The sequence below is a fragment of the Heliconius melpomene genome, unplaced genomic scaffold, assembly GCF_056956725.1.
Source record: "Heliconius melpomene rosina isolate 202511_hmr_F unplaced genomic scaffold, ASM5695672v1 ptg000074l, whole genome shotgun sequence".
Lineage (NCBI taxonomy): Eukaryota > Metazoa > Arthropoda > Insecta > Lepidoptera > Nymphalidae > Heliconius > Heliconius melpomene.
The window spans coordinates 319-15450 of record NW_028181895.1 but is presented as its reverse complement, the minus strand read 5'-3'; the positions used below and the strand labels follow the sequence as shown (position 1 = coordinate 15450).

Sequence of the window (15132 nt, the reverse complement as noted above, 5' to 3'; positions counted from 1 at the left end):
GGACGATTAAATCAAACTAGATTTTTTATTAATCGTCCTGGAATTTATTATGGTCAATGTTCTGAAATTTGTGGAGCAAATCATAGTTTTATACCTATTGTTATTGAAAGAATCCCTATAAAAAACTTTATTAATTGAATTAATAATTATTCATTAGATGACTGAAAGCAAGTACTGGTCTCTTAAACCATTTTATAGTAAATTAGCATTTACTTCTAATGATAAAGAATTAGTTAATAAATAACATAAATATGTCAAATTTAAATTATTACTTTTTGTAATATTCTTTTATTCCTCAAATAATACCTATCAATTGAATAATTTCATTATTATTTTTTATTTCTATTTTTATTAGTTTTATAATTATAAATTATTTTATTTTTAATTATAAAAATAATTTTAATTTTAAAAAAATTAATAAAAATAATTTAAAAAAAAAATTTTGAAAATGATAAATAATCTTTTCTCAATCTTTGATCCTTCAACAAATTTATTTAATTTCCCATTTAATTGAATTAGAACATTTATTGGATTATTATTTATTCCTTTTTCTTTCTGATTTTTTCCTAATCGTCATTATTTATTATGAAATTTTATTTCAAATAAACTTCATAATGAATTTAAAACTTTATTAGGACCAAATAGAATTAATGGATCAACTTTTATTTTTATTTCATTATTCTTTTTTATTTTATTTAATAATTTTTTAGGTTTATTCCCATATATTTTTACTAGAACAAGTCATCTTAATATATCCCTTTCATTATCATTAACATTATGGTTAAGATTTATAATTTATGGATGATTAAATAATACACAACATATATTTATTCATATAATTCCTCAAGGAACACCAACTATTTTAATACCTTTTATAGTAATAATTGAGACTATTAGTAATATTATTCGACCTGGAACTTTAGCAGTTCGATTAACAGCTAATATAATTGCAGGTCATTTACTTTTAACTTTATTAAGTAATACAGGTATTAATATACCTAATTATTTATTAATTATTTTAATTATTATCCAAATTTTATTGTTAATTCTTGAATCTGCCGTAGCAATTATTCAATCTTATGTAATTTCTATTTTAAGAACTCTTTATTCTAGAGAAGTAAATTAATGTCTAATCATAATCATCCATATCACTTAGTTGACTACAGACCTTGACCCTTAACAGGAGCTATTGGAGTAATAACCTTAGTAACTGGTTTAGTTAAATGATTTCATAATTTTAATATAAACTTATTATTTATTGGATATATTATCGTATTATTAACCATATTCCAATGATGACGAGATATTTGTCGAGAAGGAACATTCCAAGGAAAACATACTATTATAGTATCAAAAGGTTTACGATGAGGAATAATTTTATTTATTATTTCTGAAATCTTTTTCTTCATTTCTTTTTTCTGGGCATTTTTTCATAGAAGTTTATCCCCAAATATTGAAATTGGATCAATTTGACCTCCTACTAATATTTTAGTATTTAATCCATTTCAAATTCCTTTATTAAATACTATTATTCTTATTACTTCAGGAATTACAGTAACATGAGCTCATCACGCTTTAATAGAAAATAATTATACTCAAGTTTCACAAAGATTATTTTTAACTATTATACTTGGATTTTATTTTACTATTTTACAAGCATATGAATACTTAGAAGCTTCTTTCTCAATTGCTGATAGAATTTATGGATCTACTTTTTTTATAGCAACAGGATTTCATGGTTTACATGTAATTATTGGAACAATTTTTCTTTTAACATGTTTTATTCGTCATATTAATTTTCATTTCTCAAGAACTCATCATTTCGGATTTGAAGCAGCAGCATGATATTGACATTTTGTTGATGTAGTTTGATTATTTCTTTATATTTCAATTTATTGATGAGGAAATTAATTATTTATATAATATATTTAGTATATTTGACTTCCAATCAAAAAGTTTAATAATTTTAATATAAATAATTATATTAATATTAATAATATCTTTTATCATAATAACAATTGCTAATATTTTCATATTAATTTCACTATTAATCTCAAAAAAATCATTTCTAGATCGAGAAAAATGTTCACCATTTGAATGTGGATTTGACCCTAAATCTTTAGCTCGAATTCCATTTTCTTTACATTTCTTTTTAATCACAATAATTTTTTTAATTTTTGATGTAGAAATTGCATTAATTTTTCCAATTATCCCAACATTTTATTTAGTAAATTTTTTATCTTGATTTAAAATAAGTTTTTTTTTTATTTTAATACTATTATTAGGAATTTATCATGAATGAAATCAAAATATACTAAATTGATCAAATTAGGATTATAGTTTAATTAAACATTTGATTTGCATTCAAAAAATATTGAATTTTATTCAATTTATCTTAAATAAGAAGCAATTTGCATTTAATTTCGACTTAAAAGATAGAGTTAATAACTCCTTATTTATTAATTGAAACCAAAAAGAGGTATATCACTGTTAATGATAAAATTGAATAAAAATTCCAATTAGAAATATATTGTAATTAAGCTGCTAACTTAATTTTTAGTGATTTATTATCATTAATATTTCTTTTAATTTAATTTATATAGTTTATTAAAACATTACATTTTCATTGTAAAAATAAAAAATTTTTTTTTTATAAATAAATTCTTATTTAAAGATTTTTTAATCACCTTAATATCTTCAATATTATACTCTTTATTTAAGCTATTTAAATTAAATTATTAAAAAAATAAATATAAATATTATTCATAAAATAAATCTAAATAAATAAATTTTAAAATTATTTATTTGATAAATATAATAAATAATAGAATTATTTTTTATAATATAAAATAATCCTTGTCCTCTATATATTTCTCTTCAACCTAAATCAATATTTTTATATAATATTTGCCCCATTTTTAAATAAAAATAATTTATCCCATATGTAGATAAATTTGGTAAAAATCATATTATAACATAAAAATATCTTAATTCATAAAAACATAAAAATTTATTTAGTGAATAAATTTTTATATTTCTAATTAAATAACCTAATAATAAACCAAATAAAGTCACATAAATAACTATTATTTTTAAATTAAAAGGCAAATAAATTATATAAGGATAACAAAAAATTATTCATCTTAATATTCTCCCCGAAACTAATCTTATAAATAATAAAATAATTATACTTTTTAATATAGTATAATCCTCATCATATAAATTATAAATTGATAATAAATTAAAATCATTAATTATTAAATATATTAATAAACGAATAGTGTAAAATATTGTTAATCCAGTTGAAAAATAATATAAAAAAAAAATCAATATATTTAAATTTCTTATTCTTACTATTTCTAAAATAATATCCTTAGAATAAAAACCTGCTAAAAATGGAATTCCACATAAAGCTAAATTTGAAATATTTAAACATAAAGAAGTTATTGGAATATAAATTCTAATTCCCCCTATTATTCGAATATCCTGATTATCATTTATTATATGAATAATTACCCCGGCACATATAAATAATAAAGCCTTAAATATAGCATGAGTTAATAAATGATAAAAAGCTAAATCATTAAATCCTATTCTTAAAATTCTTATTATTAAACCTAATTGTCTTAATGTTGATAAAGCAATAATTTTTTTTAAATCAAACTCATAATTAGCACAAATTCCTGCTATTAATATTGTTAAAGAAGATAATAATAATAAAATTTTTAAAAAAATTATTTCAACTAATAAATTATTAAAACGAATTAATAAATAAACCCCAGCTGTTACTAATGTAGAAGAATGAACTAAAGCAGAAACAGGAGTAGGTGCTGCTATTGCAGCAGGTAATCATGAACTAAATGGAATTTGAGCTCTTTTTGTTATAGCAGCAATAATAATTAATAAACCAATAAATTTTATTGAAAAATCATGTATTATTAAATTTAAATAAAAAATATAATTTCAACTTCCATAATTTATTATTCATGAAATCAATAATAAAATTATTACATCACCAATTCGATTAGATAACGCTGTCAATATTCCAGCATTATAAGACTTCATATTTTGATAATAAATTACTAAACAATATGAAACTAATCCTAAACCATCTCACCCTAATAAAATTCTAATTATATTTGGTCTAATAATTAACAAAATTATCGAGAAAACAAATATTAAAACTAAATAAATAAATCGATTTAAATTTAATTCTGATCTTATATATCTTTTTCTATAATAAATAACTGAAGAAGAAATTAAAGAAACAAATATTATAAATAATAATGATATTCAATCTAATAAAATTGATATAACAATTCTTATAGAATTAAAAGAAATAATCTCCCACTCAAAAAAAATTACTAAATTATTTATAATAAAATAAATTACTATAAAAAAATTAATTAATATAAAAAAAAATAAAAAAAAAAAACTAATAAGACAAATAGAATATTTTTTAATAACTTAAAATGATGATAAATATCATATTTTTGACTCCACAAATCAATATTTTTATTAAATTATTTAAGTAAAATCAAATTATTCTATAATCAATTTTTATAACTAAAATATTTAATGGTAATCAGTGCAATATTAATATTAAATATTCTCGAGAAGTTCCTCTATAAAATCTATAAATTCTTATATTATACTTTCCATGTTGAGTAAAAGAATATAAGTATAATCTATATCCAGCTCTAAAAAAAGAAATTATTATAAGTATAATTATTCTTCACCAAGATCATCTAACTAATCTATTAATTAAACTAATTTCTCCTATTAAATTTAATGATGGAGGAGCTGCTATATTTGAAGATATTAATAAAAATCATCACAATCTTATTGAAGGTATAAAATTTATTATCCCTTTATTAATAAATATTCTTCGTCTATTTAATCGTTCATAATTAATATTAGATAAACAAAATATTCCAGAAGAACATAATCCATGACCAATTATTAAAATATAAGAACCTAAAAATCCTCAATAATTTATTGTTATCAATCCCCCAATTACTAATCTTATATGAGCTACAGAAGAATAAGCAATTAAAGATTTTATATCAATTTGACAAAAACATTTTAATCTAATAAAAAATCCTCCAATTAATCTTATTACTACTCAAATATATCTTCATCTTAAATTTATTTTTTGTAAAATTATTAATATTCGTAATAATCCATATCCCCCTAACTTTAATATAATTGCAGCTAAAATTATTGAGCCAGAAATAGGAGCTTCAACATGAGCTTTTGGTAATCATAAATGAACAAAATATATAGGTATTTTTACTAAAAAAGCAAAAATTAATCTTAAATATAATATAATTAAATTATAATCATAAAATTTTATTATATATATAATTATAAAATTTATTTCCTTATAAATATAAAAAATTCCTATTAATAAAGGCAAAGAAGCAAATAATGTATAAAATAAAAGATATATACCAGCTTGAATTCGCTCAGGTTGATACCCTCATCCAATAATTAATATTAAAGTAGGAATTAATCTTCCCTCAAAAAATAAATAAAATAAAAATAAATTTATAGTTCTAAAAGTTAAATATAATATTAATATTAAAAAAATAATATTAAATAAAAATAAATTTTTAAAAAAATTATTTTTATTTAATCTTTCTCTAGCTATAATTATTAAAAATGTAATTCAGATTCTTAATAAAATTAACCCATATGAAATTATGTCACAACCTAATATATAACTTAAATTAAAAAAATTTATAATAGAAACTCTTATATTTATAAATATAAACATTATAAATATAAATATAAACTGAACCATTCAAAATATATTATATTTTAAACATATTGGTATTATAAAAATTATTATTATTAAATATTTTATCATTAAATTAAATTAAAACTTTGAAAATAATCATTCCCATGAGTTCGAATTATTGAAACTAAAATTGATAAACCTAAAGCCCCTTCACAAACTGAAAAAACTAAAAAAACCATTAACATATATATATTATAATCAACTATTATTAAATATAATAATATAAAAAAAAAAATTCTTAAAACAATAAATTCTAATCTTATTAAAACAATTAATAAATGTTTTTGTTTTGAAACAAAAATTATATTTCCAATAAAAAATATAATAATAATTAAACTTATATTTATCATTTGTTTTTATAGTTTAAAAAAAAACTTTGGTCTTGTAAACCAAAAATAAGATTTTTCTTTAAAAACTTCAAAGAAAAAGATTATCTTTATCTATAATCTCCAAAATTATTATTTTTAAAAAAACTATTCTTTGAAATTATAAAAATTTTTTTATCTAATTTAATTATATTTATTTCTTTTTTTATATTTTTTACTAATAACCCTTTATCAATAGGATTATTTATTTTAATTCAAACTTTATTAACTTGTATTTTATCTGGAATAATAATCAATACTTATTGATTCTCATATATTTTATTCTTAATTTTTTTAGGAGGTTTATTAGTTCTATTCATTTATGTTTCAAGAATTGCTTCTAATGAATTATTTAAAATTTCAATCTTTAATAAAATTTTTATAATATTAGGAATTATTTTTTTATTTATATTATCATTTTATTTTAAAAATAATTTATTTTGAATAAATTTATATTTTAATGATGAAATATTAAATTTTTTTAATTTATTTATATTTTCAAATAATGAATATAATTTTAATTTAACAAAATTATATAATGAACAAACTTATTTTTTAATAATAATATTAATTATTTATCTATTTATTACTCTTATTGCAGTAGTAAAAATTACAAATATTTTTTTTGGACCTTTACGTTCAATTATATAATTTTAATTACTAATGATAAATTTATTTAAACCAATTCGAAAAATTCATCCTATTATAAAAATTATTAATGGATCTTTAATTGATTTACCTTCTCCATCTAATATTTCTTCATGATGAAATTTTGGATCTTTATTAGCTTTATGTTTAATAATTCAAATTATTACAGGATTATTTTTAACTATATATTACTCAGCAAATATTGATATTTCTTTTTATAGAGTAAATTATATTTGTCGAAATGTTAACTATGGGTGATTAATTCGTACTTTACATGCTAATGGAGCATCTTTTTTTTTTATTTGTATTTATTTACATATTGGACGAGGAATTTATTATGAATCTTTCAATTTAAAATTAACTTGACTAGTGGGAGTAATTATTTTATTTTTACTAATAGCTACAGCTTTTATAGGTTATGTTTTACCTTGAGGTCAAATATCTTTTTGAGGGGCTACAGTAATTACTAATTTATTATCTGCAATTCCATATTTAGGAAATATATTAGTAAATTGAATTTGAGGAGGATTTGCTGTTGATAATGCAACTTTAACTCGATTTTATACATTTCATTTCTTATTTCCATTTATTATTTTAATATTAACTATAATTCATTTATTATTTCTTCACCAAACTGGATCTAATAACCCTTTAGGAATTAATAGAAATTTAGATAAAATTCCATTTCACCCATTTTTTACTTTTAAAGATTTAATTGGATTTATTGTATTAATTTTTTTTTTATCTTTATTAACTTTAACAAATCCATATTTATTAGGAGATCCTGATAATTTTATTCCAGCTAATCCTTTAATTACCCCAATTCATATTCAACCAGAATGATATTTTTTATTTGCTTATGCAATTTTACGATCAATCCCTAATAAATTAGGAGGTGTAATTGCTTTAGTTTTATCCATTTTAATTTTAATTATTCTACCATTTACTTTTAATAAAAAAATTCAAGGTATTCAATTCTATCCTTTAAATCAAATTTTATTTTGATTTTTAATTATTACTATTATTTTATTAACTTGAATTGGATCACGACCAGTAGAAATACCTTATATTATTACAGGACAAATTTTAACTTTAATTTATTTTTCTTATTTTATTATTAACCCAATTTTAAATAAATTTTGAGATAAATTAATTTTTTACTAATTAATGAGCTTGTTTAAGCATTTGTTTTGAAAACTTAAGAAAGAATAAATATTCTATTAATTTATACTAAATTTATTTTATTAATTTAATAATATTTTTAAACCTAAAAAAAATAATAAATAATTTAAAGAAATAGGTAAATATCTTTTTCAACATAAATATATTAATTTATCATAACGATAACGAGGTAAAGTACCACGAACTCAAATAAAAAAAAAAGAAATAAATACTAACTTCAAATAAAATAATAAATTTAATTCATAACCTCCTATATTAAAAATAATAAATAATATTCTTATAAATAAAATTCTTGAATATTCAGCTAAAAAAATTAAAGCAAATCCCCCTCTTCTATATTCAATATTAAATCCTGAAACTAATTCTCTTTCCCCTTCTGCAAAATCAAATGGAGTTCGATTAGTTTCAGCTAATATCGAAGAAAATAAACATAATCTTAATGGAATTATTATAAAAATAAATCAATTTAAAAATTGATATTCTCTAAATTTAATTAAATTTAAATCTATAATTATAATAATTCTTGATATTAAAATTAAAGATAATCTAACTTCATAAGAAATTGTCTGAGCAACTGCTCGTAAACCTCCTAATAACGAATAATTTCTATTTGAAGATCAACCAGCAATTAATAAAGTATAAACCCCAACTCTTGTGCAAGATAAAAAAAATAATAAACCTAAATTAAACATAATTATATTAAATAAATAGGGAATCACTATTCAAATAATTAATGATAATATAAATCTAATAATAGGAGAAAAATAATAAGAAAAATAATTTGAATAATTTAAATATACTTGTTCTTTTGAAAATAATTTAATAGCATCAGAAAAAGGTTGTAAAATTCCTATAATTCCTAATTTATTAGGTCCTTTACGAATTTGAATATATCCTAAAACTTTTCGTTCTAATAAAGTTAAAAAAGCAACCCCAATTAAAACCCCAATTAATAAAAATAAACCCCCAATTATAATATTAATAACATCAATTATTATCAATACTATCTATATAATAAATTATATATAAATGAATTCTAAAATCATTACATTTTTCTGCCAAAATAGTTTATATAAATATTAATAATATTCTTAAAATTAAATTATTTATAATATTTGATCCTTTCGTACTAAAATATTTTTTTTTTATTAAAAGATAGAAACCAACCTGGCTCACACCGGTTTGAACTCAGATCATGTAAGATTTTAATGATCGAACAGATCAAAATTTTAAACTTTTGCATTTAAATTTTATCTTAATCCAACATCGAGGTCGCAACCTTTTTTTTTTATTTGTACTAAAAAAAAAAATTACGCTGTTATCCCTAAGGTAATTTTTTCTTATAATCATAATTTATGGATCATTTATTCAATTATTTATGTTTATTTTTTAAAAAAAAGTTATTTTAATTTTTCTATCACCCCAATAAAATAATTACAATTATTTAAATTTATTATTATATATATTAAATATTAAAAAATTATAATTATAAAACTCTATAGGGTCTTCTCGTCTTTTTAAATTATTTTAACTTTTTAATAAAAAAATTAATTTCAATTTTTAATTTAGAGACAGTTTATATTTCATCAAATCTTTCATACAAGTCTTCAATTAAAAGACTAATTATTATGCTACCTTTGTACAGTCAATATACTGCAGCCCTTTAATTTTTAAATCAGTGGGCAGATTAGACTTTAAATTATTAATCAAAAAGACATGTTTTTGATAAACAAGTGAATATAAAAATTTGCCGAATTCCTTTAAATTAATTTTAATTTAAATTTAATATGTAAAAATTTAATATACTAATTTTATCATTATTTCTAATTTTTTTCTGTTATAAATTATATTTTTATAAAAATTTAAATATAATTTTAAATTTTATTTTTTCTTTTTAAAATTTTTTATAATAAATTTTATTTTATAAACAATATAAATTTTAAAAATTTTAAATTTAATTTAATATATATATATATATATATATATATATATATATATATTATAAAAATTTAAATTAAAGCTTATCCCTTAATATATTTAATTTTAAAAATTTTTTAATTAAATAAAAAATTAAAAAATATTTTAAATTTAAAATTAAATTTTTTTCTAAAAAAACTAGATATATTTAAAAACGATTAACATTTCATTTCAAATTAATTATTTAAAATAATTATTCAACATTAAATTTTTTAATTAATTAACTCTTTTAAATTCGAGATTTTTTTAACTAATAAATATTTTTTAATAAACTCTGATACACAAGATACAATAATTAAAATTTACTTTTTAATTAATTAATTTTTCAAATTTATTTCAAATTTCTTTTTCAATACTATTTTATTATAAATAATTATATTTTTTCTCTAAAAAATACTTTAACATCCCCCAATATTAAAAATTTTTTTATTAAATATAATTTTTTTAATTTTTCCCCTCAAATTAATTATTTATTATAATATCTTTTCAATGTAAATGAAATACTTTATTCAAGCTCTAATTTGATCATTCTAGAAACACTTTCCAGTACCTCTACTTTGTTACGACTTATTTCAATTTTTAAATGAAAGTGACGGGCAATATGTACATATTTCAATTATTAATCATTTTAACAAACTAATTAAAATTACATTTAAATCCACCTTCAATTTTATATTAAAAAATTTATTTTCGTTTAAATAAATTTATTGTAATCCATCTTAATCTTAATTATAATCTGCATCTTGATCTGAATTAATTTATATTTAAAATTTTAAAATATTATTTTTATATAAAAATATTTTTTTAACAATGATATACAAAATTTTTTATTAAGTAAATTTATTCGTGGATTATCAATTACTAGACAGATTCCTCTAAATGAACTAAAATACCGCCATTTTATTTAAGTTTCAATATTTATTATTTACTATTTTAGTATTTAAAATTAAATTTTTAATAATAGGGTATCTAATCCTAGTTTATAATAAAATTTACTAAATCATAATTTTTATATAAATTTTAATTAAATTAAAATTTCACCTTATAATTTAATATTTTTTAAAATAATATTATTATTTATTATTTACTGAATTAATTTAATTTAACTTTTGTTTAACCGCAACTGCTGGCACAAAATTAGTTATTAATTTTTTTATTACTAAATCTTAATTTCTTAAATTTTTAATATTAATTACTACAAAACATTATTAATTATTTTTAAAATAATTAAAATTATTCACTAAAATTTATATGTAAAATAAATTAAAAATAAATTATTTAAAATATAAAATTTTATCTATTATTATAAAATTTTATATAGAATTTTTTTTTTTTTTTTTATAAATTAAATTTTTAATTGTATATATTTATATATATATAATAATAAATTTAATTAATATATATATATAAATTAACATTAATTATTAAATTTTTAATATTTCTATTTCTCCTATTTTTATAATATCCATATTGAAAATTAAAATATATAATAAACAATTATTAATTAATTAAAAAAAAAAATATTATAAATATAATATTAATTAAATAATAATTTATTAATTTTAAAAGTAATAATATATTAAATTATTTAATATAATATTTAAATTAATAATTAATAAATTAATTTATATATATATATATATTTATAAATACACACGTATATATTTGAATATCTTTTATTTTTTTTTTATTTAAATATAAATTTTATTTAACTATATATATTAACCATATTTAATATTTTTTATATTAAATATTATAAAATTTAAAAATAAGCTAAAATAAGCTTTTGGGTTCATACCCCAAATATAAAGGAAATCCCTTTTTTTTAAAAATAAAGTGCCTGATAAAAGGATTATTCTGATAGGATAAATTATGTAATTTTTTACCTTTATTATATTTTATAGAATTAAACTATATCTAATAATTTCAAAAATTATTGTGCATCTTACACTAAAATATAATTTTTATATAGTGAATTTAAATTCGTCTTTAGAATATTTTATTCTTATTTTTTATTTTATTAATTAATAATTCAAATAAAATATTTTTCTTATTTATTTTATTTTTCAGAACTATAATTTCTATTTCATCAAATTCATGATTAGGATGTTGAATTGGTTTAGAAATTAATTTACTTAGATTTATCCCCTTAATCTCTTCCCCCAATAATTTATTAAATTCAGAAGCTTCCTTAAAATATTTTCTAACCCAATCTATTGCATCAATTAATTTTTTATTTTCTATTTTATTAAATTTATTTTTTATAAAAATATTTATTAATGATTTTTTATCGATTATTATAAATTCCGCAATATTAATAAAAATAGGTTCTGTTCCTTTTCATTTTTGATTTCCTAATATTATAGAAGGATTATCATGATTTAATAGATTTATTTTAATAACATGACAAAAAATTTCACCAATAATTTTATTATCTTATAATATAAATTTTAATTTTTTAATTTTTATTATAATTTTTAATGTTATAATTGGAGCTATAGGAAGATTTAATCAAACTTCTTTACGTAAATTAATAGCTTTTTCTTCAATTAATAACATTGGTTGATTAATTTCAGCTTTATTAATTAGAGAAAATTTATGATTAATATATTTTTTATTTTATTCAATATTTTTATTTATTTCATGTTTTTTATTTTATATTACCAATATTTTTTATATAAATCAATTATTTAATTTTAATTATAATTTCTTAATTAAATTTTCAATTATAATTAATTTTTTATCATTAGGAGGATTACCTCCATTTTTAGGATTTTTTCCTAAATGAATTATTATTAATTTTTTAATTAATAATAATCTTATTATTATTAATTTTTTTTTTATTATAAGTAGATTAGTAATATTATTTATTTATATTCGAATTATTTACTTTTCATTTATATTTTTTTCTTTAAAATTAAAATGAATTAAAATTTTTATTAAAAATAATTTATTTTTTTTAATTTATTTTTTTAATTTTCTTTCTTTATTAGGTATAATTATTAGAACTTTATTTTTTATTTAATTTAAGGTTTTAAGTTAAATAAACTAATAATCTTCAAAATTATTTATAAAGAAATTCTTTAAGCCTTAAATTAATTTATCAAGTTTTAATAATTTTATTATACCTTAAAATTTGCAATTTTAAATCATATTTGAATATAAAACTTAATAAAAGAGAAATTTCTCGTTAATAAATTTACAATTTATCGCTTATATACTCAGCCATTTTATTAGCGAAAATGACTTTTTTCAACAAATCATAAAGATATTGGAACTTTATATTTTATTTTTGGAATTTGAGCAGGAATAGTTGGAACATCTCTTAGTATTTTAATTCGAATAGAATTAGGAAATCCAGGATCATTAATTGGAGATGATCAAATTTATAATACTATTGTTACAGCTCATGCTTTTATTATAATTTTTTTTATAGTTATACCTATTATAATCGGGGGATTTGGAAATTGACTAGTTCCATTAATATTAGGAGCTCCTGATATAGCTTTCCCCCGAATAAATAATATAAGATTTTGACTTTTACCTCCATCATTAATTTTATTAATTTCAAGAAGAATTGTAGAAAATGGAGCAGGGACAGGATGAACTGTTTACCCCCCTTTATCATCTAATATTGCTCATGGAGGTTCCTCTGTTGATTTAGCTATCTTTTCTTTACATTTAGCTGGAATTTCCTCAATTTTAGGAGCAATTAATTTTATTACAACTATTATTAATATACGAATTAATAATATATCATTCGATCAATTACCCTTATTTGTTTGAGCCGTAGGTATTACAGCTTTATTATTACTTTTATCTTTACCAGTTTTAGCTGGAGCTATCACTATATTATTAACTGATCGAAATTTAAATACATCATTTTTTGATCCTGCAGGAGGAGGTGATCCTATTTTATATCAACATTTATTTTGATTTTTTGGACATCCTGAAGTATATATTTTAATTTTACCCGGATTTGGAATAATTTCTCATATTATTTCTCAAGAAAGTGGAAAAAAGGAAACTTTTGGATGTTTAGGAATAATTTATGCTATAATAGCAATTGGATTGCTAGGATTTATTGTATGAGCTCATCATATATTTACAGTAGGAATAGATATTGATACTCGAGCATATTTTACTTCAGCTACTATAATCATTGCAGTTCCAACTGGAATTAAAATTTTTAGTTGATTGGCAACTTTACATGGAACACAAATTAATTATAGTCCTTCAATATTATGAAGTTTAGGATTTATTTTCTTATTCACAGTAGGAGGATTAACAGGTGTAGTTTTAGCTAATTCCTCAATTGATATTACTCTTCATGATACTTATTATGTAGTAGCCCATTTTCATTATGTTTTATCTATAGGAGCTGTATTCGCTATTCTAGGAGGTTTTGTTCATTGATATTCCCTATTTACCGGATTATTATTAAATCCCTATTTATTAAAAATTCAATTTATTTCCATATTTATTGGTGTTAATTTAACATTTTTTCCTCAACATTTTTTAGGATTAGCTGGTATACCCCGTCGTTATTCTGATTATCCAGATAATTTTATATCATGAAATATTATTTCTTCATTTGGTTCATATATTTCATTATTTTCCATAATTTTAATTATTATTATTATTTGAGAATCAATAATTAACCAACGAATAATTCTATTTTCATTAAATATACCATCCTCTATTGAATGATATCAAAATTTACCTCCTTCTGAACATTCTTATAATGAACTTCCTATTTTAAGAAATTTCTAATATGGCAGATTATATGTAATGGATTTAAACCCCATTTATAAAGGAATATCCTTTTTTTAGAAATGGCAACCTGATCTAATTTAAATTATCAAAATAGAGCTTCCCCATTAATAGAACAAATTATTTTTTTCCATGACCATACATTAATTATTTTAATTATAATTACAATTTTAGTAGCATATTTAATAATAAATTTATTTTTCAATAATTATATTAATCGATTTTTATTAGAAAGTCAAATAATTGAATTAATTTGAACTATTTTACCAGCTATTACTTTAATTTTTATTGCACTTCCATCATTACGATTATTATATCTTTTAGATGAACTTAATAATCCTTTAATTACATTAAAATCAATTGGACATCAATGATATTGAAGAT

The 15132-nt window shown here is 18.3% G+C and overlaps 1 pseudogene across 1 annotated transcript; it reads left to right on the top strand.

Annotated features, from left to right (window-relative positions):
• Positions 1-4794: 4794 nt before the first annotated feature.
• LOC146526345 (cytochrome c oxidase subunit 1 pseudogene) lies at positions 4795-14743 on the top strand (annotated as a pseudogene). Its single transcript, XR_014879426.1, has 2 exons — positions 4795-4851; positions 13213-14743. The product of XR_014879426.1 is annotated as a cytochrome c oxidase subunit 1 pseudogene (transcript).
• The last annotated feature ends 389 nt before the right edge of the window (positions 14744-15132 follow it).